Genomic DNA, 15876 nt, shown 5'->3' on the forward strand with positions numbered 1-15876 from the left:
AGGTGGAGGCTGCAACCGGCAGGGGCAAGACCGTCAGGTCAAGGACCACTGTAGACTCCCCCTCCTCCGAGTCCCAACACACATCGAGTCTGGGGAGTTTGTAAACTTTTACATTAAACATTATCGTGTAGCCATATTCATTCGATACGTTTGTTGCCAGCTAAATAAATGCTTAAGTGTGATTTACCGGGTTCGTCCGCAGTCACTGTGGTCGTGTCCGACTCCCCCTCGTCCACCAGGACGACACCATCTGTGCATTCAGGGCCCATTATCGTTGCGATGGTGTCGTCCCAACGGCGTGGGAGGGGGCGGTGCCGGGCCCCCACCAGTGTGCACTACTGCCTGCCTGTAGTCAGTAATGCGCTTCTTGGCCTCCCTCTGTAACAATGCTAGTGTTAACGTTGCACTACAGACGTTGGGGGTAGGGGGGTACACATGGGTATGAAATTACAGGCATGAGACCCATCTTCAAGTCAGTCCACTTCTTCCTGACCTCCGTGACACTCCTGTGGCGCCGACCTCGCCACCTCCACTCGGTGCCTTTGCGCTTGTTGGCGAGGCCGGGGTTATGGCTGATGAGACGAGTCTTAATAGGCTCTGTGCACCAGCTCCACTACTTCCTGAAAGTCACTTGGCTCCTTTATTTCCTGTCCAATATGATTGAATTAAGTGATTAATCAGGTGTGCGCTGGGTCTGCCGCACACCTGATTAATCACTTAGGCCAATCATATAGGACAGGAAATAAAGTTGCCAAGTGACTTTCAGGAAGTAGTGGAGCTGGTGCACAGAGCCTATTTCCAAGAGGGGAAAAGGTTTAATGTGGTCCAACATTATGAAGTGATCATCTGTGTTATCGTTCCCCGTTCTTGGTCCTAAATCAAATCATAGCCTACCACAGAATGTTAGCTTGCCTCACAGCCACATAATACAAAATGTCCGTGTACATCAAATACAGGATGCACGAAACGTACAGTAGGCTACCCAAGCTGTAGGAGCAATCAGACAAAGGTAGGCTAGTAATACATACCGAAGAGGATTTCTCATCACGTGGTCCTCGCCAACAAGCACATGCACCTCCTGTCTCCGAATGAGTTTCTTGCCGCGCCCTTCCATCTTTCGAATCGTCTTGCCTGTGCTCCCAAGGCCCCAGTAGTCTGCGGTGCACCAGGCTGCAGTTCCCCAGGTGGCCACAGGGAGGCAGCAGAGGTGGAGACACGTTAGTGAGCTCTGTAGAGTAAGACCAGTGGACGCTAGTCATTGCAGTCATTCAATGTTGTTTCACATCGGTTCAAACAGAGCCAAGTTGATCATCATTGAGTCTGTTGTAGTGAGAAATAAATCACCATCTCCATTTGACACATCTCCATACTGACAAGTTAAAATGGTGCCAGAGGCCAAGAAACACTCCAAAGACGACCCAAGCTTAGAAAGAACAAACTCACCAGAGGCAGCATTCTGATTCCAGAATGATGGAGCTCCTCATGATTCTGTTTCAGCAGAAAAGTCTGGTTCCAGGAAGTAGCATGATGTCCAACTGCACAGAGAAATACAAGTCCAGATTAGATGAAGGTTAAGAGAGTGGGGGTGGAAAAGATTTAAAAAAGGAGGCATCAGATTAAAACGTGGCATCACTGAATTCAGGACATACGCTTGTTATAAAGTCATCAGTTAACCCCAAACAGGAGTTTCAAACATGACTGTTTCAATGTTGAAAAGCACTCGCCTTCAAACTAGTCCTCCAGACTCCTCTCTCCTGCTTTGAGCTGCTCCTTGGACACGCTGAGCTCTTCCTGATATCCAGAGCTCTGCTCCTTCAGGGACTCAGTCTGACTTCTTCTCCAGCTCGGCTCTCCTGGGCTCCTCCAGGGCCTCGGCTCTCCTGAGCTCCTCCAGGGCCTCGGCTCTCCTGGGCTCCTCCAGGGCCTCAGCTCTCCTGTCAGAGCAGGAACAGGTTTACGTTCAGCAAGTCGAAGCTCACGATGTTGCATTGCAATTCCTGCATGAACAAACGCTGAGAATCTGGTAAATTAGTCTCTTCAAAGACTGATTCAGTAAGAGTGTGATAATTCAGTGATCATTACTGTTGCAGAATGATTACCCAGCCAAGCTCATGTTACTGAGCAAACAAACATGGCTGAGTAATGTTAACTAGCAGGCTAATATTAACTAGCAGGCTAATGTTAACTAGCTAGCTTGGTAATTGAGCTAGCCTGGCATTTGCAAATATCAGACTGGGGTGGTAATGACAACTCATTACTTTATAACAAGGGTTGTAGTGTAAGAGGGTTATTACACGTATAATACTGACCAGAGAGACACGGCCGTGTGGTGAGACAGGAGACCCTAGTGGAGACAAGACGGTGTCAAAATCTAAACACTTCAGAAACTTCAAAGTCCCCAGATCAGACATGTTTGTACAGATTCTAGAATGAGGTCAGGGAGGAAGAAATCAGTCATGAGGGCCCCTCACCCCACCCAGACACGGCACCGACCCCCCCTCCAGACCGACCATCAGAACCCAGTTGGTCGCCTTACCCCTGGGTGAACGAAGTCAGGCTTGTCAGCGCCACACTGAGCCAACAGGAGGGCCGGGGGTTACGGGGGAGTCTGAGGGAGGCTGCCGGCCCTGGGGGGTGAAGACCAGGGGGAGGAGCCCAGCGACTTTCTGATTTTCATCATTCCTACATCCTAGGGGGTCTTACTTCAGGAAAGAGACGGTTCACAAGCAATACCAACCATAGTTCCCCATCAAAGACTGCGGTCACAGGCGTCTTTGTGGACAGGATACATCTGCCAGGACACCTAGAGGACAAGCCAACAGCGTAAACATTAAAACCCCAGCGCCTGACGAATCTAGTGGTGAAGTCTTCCATGTGTGATCAGAGGACCAGTCAGCCAACATCAGACTGAGTAGGTAACTCATCTCTTCATAAGGTTGTAGTACAGAACAGTGGACTTCTAATCAAGGTAAACAAACTCCACTGGGCCCCTAATATTGATCAGTGGTGTCTGGTTCTCATCCCCCTCAACACCCTGCTTCCCTCAACACCCCGCTTCCCTCAACACCCCGCTCCCCTCAACACCCCGCTCCCCTCAACACCCTGCTTCCCTCAAACACCCTGCTTCCCCTCAAACACCCCGCTTCCCCTCAACACCCCGCTCCCCTCAACACCCTGCTTCCCTCAACACCCTGCTTCCCTCAACACCCTGCTTCCCTCAACACCCTGCTTCCCTCCACACCCTGCTTCCAGGACCAACCTTCATGGCTCAAAACAGCTGCAGGCAGAGATGGAGGCTTCTGGAAGAAAATACAAATGAAATTTAGTCAAATAAAACCCATTTCCACCAAAGCAGTAATTTTGAGACAGGAAGCTCAAGCCCATTGTCGGCCATTTTGTGAGACCTCTGGTCCCCGTCAGACAGTTGGTAACCCCAACAGGTCATCTCCTTATCGCCCTGGCGACCCCAGTGGGTTTCACCTTTTCAGGTCCTGGGGTCAATCCAGGGCGTAAGACGTGTGCGAGTGTCATCATCAGGAACCAGAATGACATCACTTCCCCTCACATTTGAATTTACACAGGTTGGTAAATTATCCAAATGACACAGACTGGCTTCAACCGACTTGACGGTTGGTGGAGGTAAACTACAGGTTCTGCCAAGTTCAGACACCAACAGATCACTTTCCCAGCTCTGAAAACAGACTCACCTACGGTAGAACAGGCATCAGCCGGCCGTACTGGGTAGGTGTGAACCCTGATGGAAGAAATTCAGTTCATGGCTAAGTGTTTGTTAAAGAGCTCAAAGACAATTATCCTCATCCTCTGATGAGAAATTTAATATCAATATTTGACAACAAGAGTTCAGACAAGACTTAAAAAAAAAAAAAAAAAAGAATATCATGAAGACGCATACCCGATAACTCACCAGGGTGCACCAGGCTGCAGTTCCCCAGGTGGCCACAGGGAGGCAGCAGAGGCTGAGGTGAAGGAGACGTTAGTGAGCTCCGTAGAGAAAGAGCAGTGGACACTAGTGAGGCTGCAGTCGCTCAGCAGTTTAACGTCGTTTCACATCACATGGTCAGACAGAGCCAAGTTCATCATCATTGAGACTGCGTGTTGTAGTAGTGAGAAATCAATCACCATCTCCTCCATTTTGTCCTTAAAATGGTGCCAGAGGCAAAGAAACTCCAAAGATGACCCAAGATTAGAAAGAACAAACTCACCAGAGGCAGCATTCTGATTCCAGAATGATGGAGCTCCTCATGATTCAGTTTCAGCAGAAAAGTCTGGTTTCAGGAAGTAGCATGATGTCCAACTGCACAGAGAAATACAAGTCCAGGTTAGATATGGAGGTTTAGAGTGGGGGTGGAAACGGTAAAAAAAAGAAAAAAGAAAGGAGGCATCAGAATAAAACATGGCATCACCGAATTCAGGACATACGCTTGTTATAAAGTCATCAGTTAACCCCAAACATGACCGTTTCAATGTTGAAAAGCACTCGCCTTCAAACTAGTCCTCCAGACTCCCCTCTCCTGCTTTGAGCTGCTCCTTGGACACGCTGAGCTCTTCCTGATATCCAGAGTTCTGCTCCTTCAGGGACTCCGCCTGACTTCTTCTTCTTCTCCAGCTCGGCTCTCCTGGGCTCCTCCAGGGCCTCAGCTCTCCTGGGCTCCACCAGGGCCTCGGCTCTCCTGGGCTCCACCAGGGCCTCGGCTCTCCTGGGCTCCACCAGGGCCTCAGCTCTCCTGGGCTCCACCAGGGCCTCGGCTCTCCTGTCAGAGCAGGAACAGGTTTCAGCAAGTCGAAGCTCACAATGTTGCATTGCAATTCCTGCATGAACAAATGCTGAGAATCTGGTAAATTAGTCTCTTCAAAGACTGATTCAGTAAGAGTGATCATTACTGTTGCAGAATGATTACCCAGCCGAGCTCATGTTACTGAGCAAACAAACATGGCTGAGTAATATTAACTAGCAGGCTAATATTAACTATCAGGCTAATGTTAACTAGCTAGCTTGGTAATTGAGCTTGCCTGGTAATTACAAATAAGACTGGGGTCATAATGACAACTCATTACTTTATAACAAGGGTATGTAGTGGAATAAGAGGGTTATTACACGTGTAATACTGACCTTCAGAGAGACAGGAGACCCTAGCGGAGACAAGACAAGTGTCAAAATCTAAACGCTTCAGAAACTTCAAAGTCCCCAGATCAGACATGTTTGTACAGATTCTAGAATGAGGTCAGGTCAGTGATTCAGTCATGAGGGCCCCTCACCCCACCCAGAGACGGCACCGACCCCCCCTCCAGACCGACCATCAGAACCCAGTGGGTCGCCTTACCCCTGGGTGAGTGACCCCAGGCTTGTCAGCGCCACACTGAGCCAACAGGAGGGCCCGGGGTTATGGGGGAGTGGGGGAGGCTGCCGGCCCTGGGGGGTGAAGACCAGGGGGAGGAGTCCAGCGACTGTTCTGTTTGCTTCAACCGTCATCATTCCTACATTCCAGATGTCTTAACGTCAAGGAAAGAGACTGTTCACAAGCAATACCAACCATAGTTCCCCATCAAAGACTGCGGTCACAGGTGTCTGTGGACAGGATACATCTGCCAGGACACCTAGAGGACAAGCCAACAGCGTAAACATTAAAACCCCAGCGCCTGACGAATCTAGTGGTTTAGTCTTCCATGTGTGATCAGAGGAGGACAAGACAGCCAACATCAGACTAAGTAGGTAACTCATCTCTTCAGAACAAGGGTGTAGTACAGAACAGTGGACTTCTAATCAAGGTAAACAAACTCCTCTGGGCCCCTAATATTGATCAGTGGTGTCTGGTTCCCATCCCCCTCAACACCCCGCTTCCCTCAACACCCTGCTTCCCTCAACACCCTGCTTCCCTCAACACCCTGCTCCCCTCAACACCCCGCTCCCCTCAACACCCCGCTTCCCTCAACACCCCGCTTCCCTCAACACCCTGCTTCCCTCAACACCCCGCTCCCCTCAACACCCCGCTCCCCTCAACACCCTGCTTCCAGGACCAACCTTCTGGGTCAAAACAGTTGCAGGAAGAGACGGAGGCTTCTGGAAGAAAATGAAATTTAGTCTAAATAAAACCCATTTCCACCAAAGCAGCAATTTTGAGACAGGAAGCTCAAGCCCATTGTCGGCCATTTTGTGAGACCTCTGGTCCCCGTCAGACAGTTGGTAACCCCAACAGGCCATCTCCTTGTCGCCCTGGCGACCCAGTGGGTTTCACCTTTTCAGGTCCTGGCGTCAATCCAGGGCGTAAGACGTGTGCGAGTGTCATCAGGAACCAGAATGACATCACTTCCCCTCACATTTGAATTTACACAGGCTGGTAAATTATCCAAATGACGGACCGTGGCTTCAGCCGACTTGACGGTTGGTGGAGGTAAACTACAGGTTCTGCCAAGTTCACACACCAACAGATCACTTTCCCAGCTCTGAAAACAGACTCACCTACGGTAGAACAGGCATCGGCCGGCCGTACTGGGTAGGTGTGAACCCTGATGGAAGAAACATTCAGTTCATGGCTAGGTGTTTGCTAAAGATATGAGTTATTCTCATCCTCTACTGATGACATTCAGTTTAAGTTTCTCAACAGGAGTTCATAGAACGATACAAATAGAATACCATGAATACACAGGGCACCTCTATGCTTTACAGAAGTCACCTGATAAAACTCAGTAGTGTGCGGTGCACCAGGCTGCAGTTCCCCAGGTGGCCACAGGGAGGCAGCAGAGGCTGAGGAGGTGAAGGAGGCATGTTAGTGAGCTCCATAGAGGAAGAAGTGAACACTAGTGAGGCTGCAGTCATCAGAGGCATCAGATTAAAACATGGCATCACTGAATTCAGACATACGCTTGTTATAAAGTCATCAGTTGACCCCAAACATGACTGTTTCAATGTTGAAAAGCACTCGCCTTCAAACTAGTCCTCCAGACTCCCCTCTCCTGCTTTGACCGTCTACTTCTGCTGGACACTCTTCTTTCTTGTTGCTGCCAAGCGTTGGGGTCCGTGGCCTGTTCTCATTCTGCAGGGCCTCCATGGACCCACTTCTCAGGATCAGCTCTCTTCAAACCCTCAATCTCCTCACAGAAGCTGCTGGAGGTGGAGGCGTGGACCGGGGCGATGGAGCCTAAGGCGATGGAGCCGGAGGCGTGGGCGATGGAGTTCGTGCCGCTGGAGGTGGAGGCTGCAACCGGCGGGGGCACGACCGTCAGGTCAAGGACCACTGCAGACTCCCCCTCCTCCGAGTCCCACCCCACGTCAAGAGTCTGGGGAGTTTGTAAACTTCATTTTCCATTAAACATTTTTATTGTGTATCCATATTCATGCAATACATTTGTTGCCAGCTAAATAAATGCTTAAGTGTGATTTACCGGGTTCGTCCGCAGTCACTGTGGTCGTGTCCGACTCCCCCTCGTCCACCGGGACGACACCATCTGTGCATTCAGGCCCCATTATGGTTGCGATGGCGTCGTCCCAACGGCGTGGGAGGGGGCGGTGCCGGGCCCCCACCAGTGTGCACTACTGCCTGCCTGTAGTCAGTAATGCACTTCTTGGCCTCCCTCTGTAACAATGCTAGTGCTAACGTTGCACTACAGACGTTGGGGGTAGGGGGGTACACATGGGTATGAAATTAGATGCAGGCTATTACAGGCATGAGACCCAGCTTCAAGTCAGTCCACTTCTTCCTGACCTCCGTGACACCGACTGCTCTCGCCACCTCCAACCACTCAGTGCCTTTGCGCTTGTTGGTGAGGCCGGGGTTATGGCTGATGAGATGAGTCTTAATTTCTAAGAGGGGAAAATGGGTTAGGGTTAGCCAAACATGGCTGAGTAATATTAACTAGCAGGCTAACATAAACTAGCAGGCTTATATTAACTAGCTAGCTTGGTAATTGAGCTAGCCTGGTAATTGCAAATATCAGACTGGGGCGTTAACGACAACTCATTACTTTATAACAAGGGTATGTAGTGGAATAAGAGGGTTATTACACAATACTGACCTTCAGAGAGACACGTCCGTGTGGAGAGACAGGAGACCCTAGTGGAGACAAGACAAGTGTCAAAATCTAAACACTTCAGAAACTTCTAAGTCCCCAGAACAGACAAGTTTACAGATTCTAGAATGAGGTCAGGGACACTGCTTCAGTCATGAGGGCCCCTCACCCCACCCAGACACGGCACCGACCCCCCCTCCAGACCGACCATCAGAACCCAGTGGGTCGCCTTACCCCTGGGGTAGGTAACCAGGCTCGTCAGCGCCACGCTGAGCCAACAGGAGGGCCCGGGGTTACGGGGGAGTCTGGGGGAGGCTGCCGGCCCTGGGGGGTTAAGACCAGGGGGAGGAGCCCAGCGACTGTTCACAAGTTTCATCATTCCTACATCCCAGGGGGTCTTACTTCAGGAAAGACGGTTCACAAGCAATACCAACCATAGTTCCCCATCAAAGACTGCGGTCACAGGCGTCTTTGTGGACAGGATACATCTGCCAGGACACCTAGAGGACAAGCCAACAGCGTAAACATTAAAACCCCAGCGCCTGACGAATCTAGTGGTTTAGTCTTCCAGTCGTGAACAGAGGAGGACCAGTCAGCCAACATCAGACTGAGTAGGTAACTCATCTCTTCAGAAGGGTGAAGTACAGAACAGTGGACTTCTAATCAAGGTAAACAAACTCCACTGGGCCCCTAATATTGATCAGTGGGGTCTGGTTCTCATCCCCTCAACACCCCGCTTCCCCTCAACACCCCGCTTCCCCTCAACACCCCGCTTCCCCTCAACACCCCGCTGCCCTCAACACCCCGCTTCCCCTCAACACCCCGCTTCCCTCAACACCCCGCTTCCCTCAACACCCCGCTTCCCCTCAACACCCTGCTCCCCTCAACACCCTCAACACCCTGCTCCCCTCAACACCCTGCTTCCCTCAACACCCTGCTTCCCTCAACACCCTGCTTCCCTCAACACCCTGCTCCCCTCAACACCCTGCTCCCCTCAACACCCTGCTCCCCTCAACACCCTGCTCCCCTCAACACCCTGCTCCCCTCAACACCCTGCTCCCCTCAACACCCTGCTCCCCTCAACACCCTGCTCCCCTCAACACCCTGCTTCCAGGACCAACCTTCATGGATCAAAACGGCTGCAGGCAGAGACGGAGGCTTCTGGAAGAAAATACAAATGAAATTTAGTCAAATAAAACCCATTTCCACCAAAGCGGTAATTTTGACACAGGAACCCTACTAACACAGTACGTAAAACTGACGGGACACATTGGTGTAATTGTGGTAACTTTGCGACGTCACCAGCAGCGGACCTAGCTGACACCTAGCTGACACTTGCCTTTTCAGTCGCAAAATAACCAAAATAGCCGTCCTCAAGTACACTAAGGGAACGTAGCCGCCACTGCTGCTTAAATCCGTAACTACGATGTAATTAAATAACGTGACAATGTGGTTAGATCACAGTCCCAATCTGACTTTATTGGAAATGTGTCACAGTGGGTCAGAACATTTGTAAATTACTTAGGTTTTAAAATAAATTTTGAAGTCATACAGTTACAGAATTGTAATAATGAGGAGAAATCCTGCATGTCTGTTTTGTGTGTAATTTCTCATTTACAGTTAATATTAACACTAAAGATTTGCAGTCTAGGCCTAATAAAAATAATGATAAAAAATATGCCTATGAATAAACTCCTAATTTTGCAACCTAAATGTGAGCAATGAACGCTGAGCAGTGGACGTAGAATGCAAGGCATTGGGCTACTTTCTTCGACAACACAGATCCTGTAAGTATCTCAATTGAAGAACTAGACAAACAAGTTACACACTCTGTGCCAGTAGGTGGCTGTATGCACATCCGCCACTAAACCCAGCAAAGAAGAAGAAGAACGAGGACGGGTAAACTTCCGGTCCGTTTGAAACAAACGATTGAGAGTCGCTGTCTTTGTCTCCGCGACAACACAGATCATGTAAGTATCTCAATTTCAATGTATACATTAGTATGTATACATACTATGTATTTTGGTATCGTCCCAGATAAAACACCAACGTTATGTGCAAGCTACCCTATTGTAATGATTATCTATTGCAGATCTCTCTTTCCAATGTTAGCTAACTAGCTAGCCAGCTAACGTGATTAGCCTTTTTCTGTACATGGCTAGCCAAGTAGCCTACGTAAAATTACTCTCGCAATTATTGTTATAACTAGCTTTTGTGTAATTGTAGCTTAAATTATAATGTTGGCTTGGCAACTTGAGAATATTTCAGTTGTGTACACTATAACTTTTATTAAGTGTTGTCGTGGGCCATTGTTTCCTAATTACGGGCAATGGTGGCTAGCAGGCTCGCGCGAGCTCCTGCACGTTCGTACTGTTTCATCGCTTGGAATAAAATGGGATAATTAGCTTACTCATTGATTTCGCATTAACCCACGACACCGTTAGTATGTGTTTGTTTTTAGGCATTCATTTTTCCGATTTTAACGTTAACAGAATACTAGAAGCCCCAACAACGGAGCTAGGCTAGCTAGCAGGATTTGTTATAGCAGCCATCTTGGCTTTGGCACGTGGTCCTGTGGAGTGTGCATGTCAGCCTACAAGAGGGTCACCCACCCACTTTCTCTCTCTCTCTCCCTCTCTCCCCTCCCATGCTCTCAGTTGCCAACCTCCCAGTTCTTGTTTGAACTGAGCAAGAAGCAGGTGAGCGGGGCAGGAAGAGGCGCTAAGACGGGGACAGGCGTGGCCAGGGGCAGTCCTGGGACAGCACCACAGGCTCTGTGAGTCTTGTTCAGTTGAATGCCCTCATGAGTATTAACAGAAGAGCACCATATACATATGCACACATGCACTCTAACATGTCGCTCTCTCCTCAGCTCAGCCCAATGGTCTCTGATGGTTCTGTCTGGCCAGCCCTTAGGTGGAGAAACACCTGATCATCAATATAGGCAGGCACACGTAAGTACAAATGCACATACGTTTCCATAGACGGGATAAACAAATGGGAATATTGATATTGAGTTAGCGGTAGACATGTGAGATTCATAAGACGCATCACTGACGCCAGTGACGCCACAATATCAGGGAAATTGAGCAATTGCTTCCCTGTAGTGCAAACTTGCAAGATTCGCTCAGTTATAAACCCTTCTTGCCTTTTTTGTTGTTGGTTTTCTCTCTCCTCCTTCCTCTCTGTGCAGTTCTCCTGTGTGCTGAGCCGCTATCCCATGTATTGCCACTGCTGACAGGGTAGAGCTCAGCCACATGCAGAAGTGAGTGATGAGGAGAGGTAAGATCATTTTCCCGTTTTTTTTCCCTCCAGTTTTAGGAACCGTCTCAAGAATGTGTTCCCCACTTTTATGCCTTTAAATCAGGGTTGGAGTATTCCAGGTGTGTGGCCATGGCCATGAACACCAGTAGAGGAGGGAACCAAGTGTCTCATTCTCTCTCCACAGTTGTGTGGTTGTAACCCCCCACTAGCTACATATTCATTCAATCTTTATTTAACCTCGTGAATCAATTGAGAGTAAGCTCTCATTTACAATGACGTATAATCACTCTATATTTGAACTTGTACTACAGGTGAGATAATCCTTTTTAATGGTCTCTCTCATTGCTGTGCAAGACTTGGGTGTTCTCCTGCTCTGAGTGCCCATTCTCCTATACCTCCCAGATCTACCTCCACAAGCACATCAAGAGGAGCCATGACAACCTCTGTCTCTGCTGAGGAACACACAGAGCATTATGAAGTAGCCAGTGCCTTGGCGAAGGTGTTTGAGCAGCAATCATCAATGGATTAACTCCCAAGACACAAAGAAGAGACAGCGCAACACACGCTATGACTCCAGTGACGAAGGTAATATAATAAAGTGCATTCAACAGTCCCAAAAGAGTACTACTTGAGTTGACTAATCTGAGCTAATTTACCTCTACTATATGTTCCAGTGCCCAGGCAGCCGGTCGGCAGAACTCAGACCAGACCAGCTATGCCAGGTGCCAGAGCCGGAAGGCCTGCTCTGCCAGTTATCAATGCAGGTATCCATGCATGTTTGTGTTGGTGAAATGTCTATGCATATTTGCACACTTACAGTTAACTCAGGAATGTCTGAAGACTAATGTACTCAGTTCACTAATTCGCTCATCTCAAATCTCACTACTCGGCAGTAGATGTTCATCGCCCGGGTCCTTTGAGCCAAGGCGCTGTGAGCCCAGGCCCTTCAGCCCTTCAGACGTCCAGGCACGAGCAGCATGCATCAGCGATTAGCACCCCGGCCAGACCAGGTCAGGGTCTGACATGTCGAGTTGATTCTTCCCCTTATGCCAGAATCACTACGCCGCCAGCACCATAGTTTCCTGCTCATCCCTTTATCCTCTGGTTTTCAGGTAGTTCTCTGATGCCATCGCCTGTGAGACCAACAGCTCCAGCAGGGTTGCCATCAAGCTCTGCAGATGCTGGTACGCTGAATTTTGTGAACTACTTCATGCTGCATGTAGGGATATACTTTGAGCTGAATATCCATTATGGGACCGTACAATTACTTATAGCCACATCTGTGTTTAATATCCAGACTTCCAGAGGATGATGTGTCAGCAGTTCTTCAGCGTCATGCAGAGTCTGAGGGAGATGGCACAGACAATGATGAGGCTGGAGCAGAGACTGGAGCAGAGACTGTCCGGCGAGTCTGCAGACAGCTATCGGGGAGCAGTACTGGATGACCTGCACCCTGCTAAAACGGAGGAGGAGCTGCTGGTCTTGGAGGAGCAGCTGAAGGACAAGGATCATCAAAGGAAGATGGTGAGTAACTTCAAGGCAGAACTTTGTTCCTTATTTTTGCAGAGAAGTGTTAAGGAAATGTAAAAGTAAAGGATTGTCTTTATGTTTTGCAGACACGATATCTGAGTTCCATTGGCGGCAAAGATCTGCCAGATGTGGTCCGGCGGGTGCTGTCAGCCATTGCCATACACAGAGTGTGGTGTGTCTACAGCGTCCATGGGAAGAGGGGGAAGAAGCCTCTGAAGAATATGACCCTCTACAATGTCATATTACGTAAGGGATTGTTCATATTTTCGCAAAATAATACATTGTCTTTGCTTCATGCCATGTGCATTGAAACCATTCCCTTTTTGGTTAAAAGGTGCAGTTATGGCCTGTAAGCCAAGCACCACTGTGACGGAGGTGTCTGCCCAGCTGCAGGAGATGCTGAAACATGCCCCTGCTCGATTCAAAAAGGTATGTGATGTCAGGCAGTTAATTTTCTCGTATCCAGTGACATGGCACGCTTCCAATGAACGTATGCGACTTGCTTTTACAGCCATTTCATTATGTCCTTAAGCATCTGCTCCAGCCCAGCTGACCTCCCCAGCCCAGCCCTGACCACAGTGGAGTATTCAGATGAGGATGACCTCTTCTGCCCAGACCCTCGATTCAGATGTGGGTGACCCCCAGCCCGTCTCCCTAAACCTGCCTTTCCAGCCTGCCAGGATGGATGCCTTTTTTGTAAATAGTTTTTGTAAATTTTAACCTTTTTTTTGTGGGATACAACGGTCTGTTCCCGGTCTGCCTGCCACAGAATGCGCACTGTTTCATTTTTGTTTTTAGAACTTTTGCAATTGTCAGATAATGGGTTGCTAGCCAGAGCTTGTACATGCTTTTTTTTTGCTTTTCTGGCTATGCGTAATGTGACAGACCGTAAACCTCATCCTTGTAAATATGTATACTTTTAATTTGTAATGTACTTTGTGTAATAAAATGTTCTAAACTGTTCAGTCTTATATTGGTTTGTATCATAATGCTTGCTGCTATATCCCCATATAGCATTAATTCGTTTTTGTACTGGTAAATGCTAAATATAGCCAGTGGTACTGCAAATGCTAATATAGCCAGTGGTCAGGGTTTAGTAAGTAAGTGACCATATTTGCACCGTGCGAAAAAGACGTGCAGACCAAGTCATATAAATACCTGTAAATCTAGTGTCAGCCAAGTGAGTTTATGACGGAGGTTCCTGCCCACGTGATCACGTGCGTTCTTTGCACGCGGCCGCAACTTCGGAATGACGTGTCGTTCTTACGTAGCGGCTACTAAACGGCAGATCTCGCGTTTCCGTAAATGGCCGCGTAATTTCCGCACGCGGCGCACACGAATCGTTACCTATAGCGGCCGTATGTAGAACGTTTGCGCAACCTGCGTGTGTTAGTAGGGAAGCTCAAGCCCATTGTCGGCCATTTTGTGAGACCGCTGGTCCCCGTCAGACAGTTGGTAACCCCAACAGGTCATCTCCTTGTCGCCCTGGCGACCCCAGTGGGTCTCACCTTTTCAGGTCCTGGGGTCAATCCAGGGCGTAAGACGTGTGCGAGTGTCATCATCAGGAACCAGAATGACATCACGACTTGACGGTTGGTGGAGATAAACTACAGGTTCTGCCAAGTTCAGACACCAACAGATCACTTTCCCAGCTCTGAAAACAGACTCACCTACGGTAGAACAGGCATCAGCCGGCCGTACTGGGTAGGTGTGAACCCTGATGGAAGAAACATTCAGTTCATGGCTAGGTGTTTGTTAAAGAGCTCAGACAATTATCCTCATCCTCTACTGATGAGAAATTTAATATCAATATTTGACAACAAGAGTTCAGACAAAGACAAAAAAAAAAAAGAATAAGACGCATACCTGATAACTCACCAGTAGTGTGCGGTGCACCAGGCTGCAGTTCCCCAGGTGGCCACAGGGAGGCAGCAGAGGCTGAGGAGGTGAAGGGGACGCGTTAGTGAGCTCCATAGAGGAAGAACAGTGAACACTAGTGAGGCTGCAGTCGCTCAGCAGTTTAATGTTGTTTCACATCACATGTTCAGACAGAGCCAAGTTGATCATCATTGAGACTGCGTGTTGTAGTAGTGAGAAATAAACCACCTCCATTTGATTACTGACAGTTAAAATGGCGCCAGAGGCCAAGAAACACTCCAAAGATGACCTCAGCTTAGAAAGAACAAACTCACCAGAGGCAGCATTCTGATTCCAGAATGATGGAGCTCCTCATGATTCTGTTTCAGCAGAAAGTCTGGTTTCAGGAAGTAGCATGATGTCCAACTGCACAGAGAAATACAAGTCCAGGTTAGATATGGAGGTTCAGAGAGTTGGGGTGGAAACAGTTAAAAAAGGAGGCATCAGATTAAAACATGGCATCACTGAATTCAGGACATGCGCTTGTTATAAAGTCATCAGTTAACCCCAAACATGAGTTTCAAACATGACCGTTTCAACGTTGAAATGCACCTGCCTTCAAACTAGTCCTCCAGACTCCCCTCTCCTGCTTTGACCGTCTACTTCTGCTGGACACTCGTCTTTCTTGTTGCTGCCAAGCGTTGGGGTCCGTGGCCTGTTCTCATTCTGCAGGGCCTCCAGAGACCCACTTCTCAAGAGCAGCTCTTCAAACCCTCAACCTCCCGACAAGCTGCTGATCCTCTGGTCTTCTGGGCTGTCAGAGCAGGAACAGGTTTACTTCCAGCAAGTTCAAGCTCACAATCATACTTTCCAACCTTGAGACCTCAAAAATAAGGAGGATTTCTAGACTAAAGCAGGGTGTCTGGTGGTCCACCCCCAGAAAAATGACTTTCCTGCATTCTGGTGACTTTTGACTGAAAATATTCTATACATGCATGATAAATTAAAACCAATTGTTAATCAATTTCCAGTTATTATCCCATGTTTACAACTTCACTCAGCCAGTAATGTTAGCACTACTGAGCAAACAAAAGCATGGCTGGCTCATGTTAAGCCTCAACTAGCTACCCCCAACTAGCTAGCCCCAATATCCTCAACCAGCTACCCCCAACTAGCTACCCTCAACTAGCTACCCCCAAC

Source organism: Borostomias antarcticus (assembly GCF_949987555.1).
Source record: "Borostomias antarcticus genome assembly, chromosome: 37".
Lineage (NCBI taxonomy): Eukaryota > Metazoa > Chordata > Actinopteri > Stomiiformes > Stomiidae > Borostomias > Borostomias antarcticus.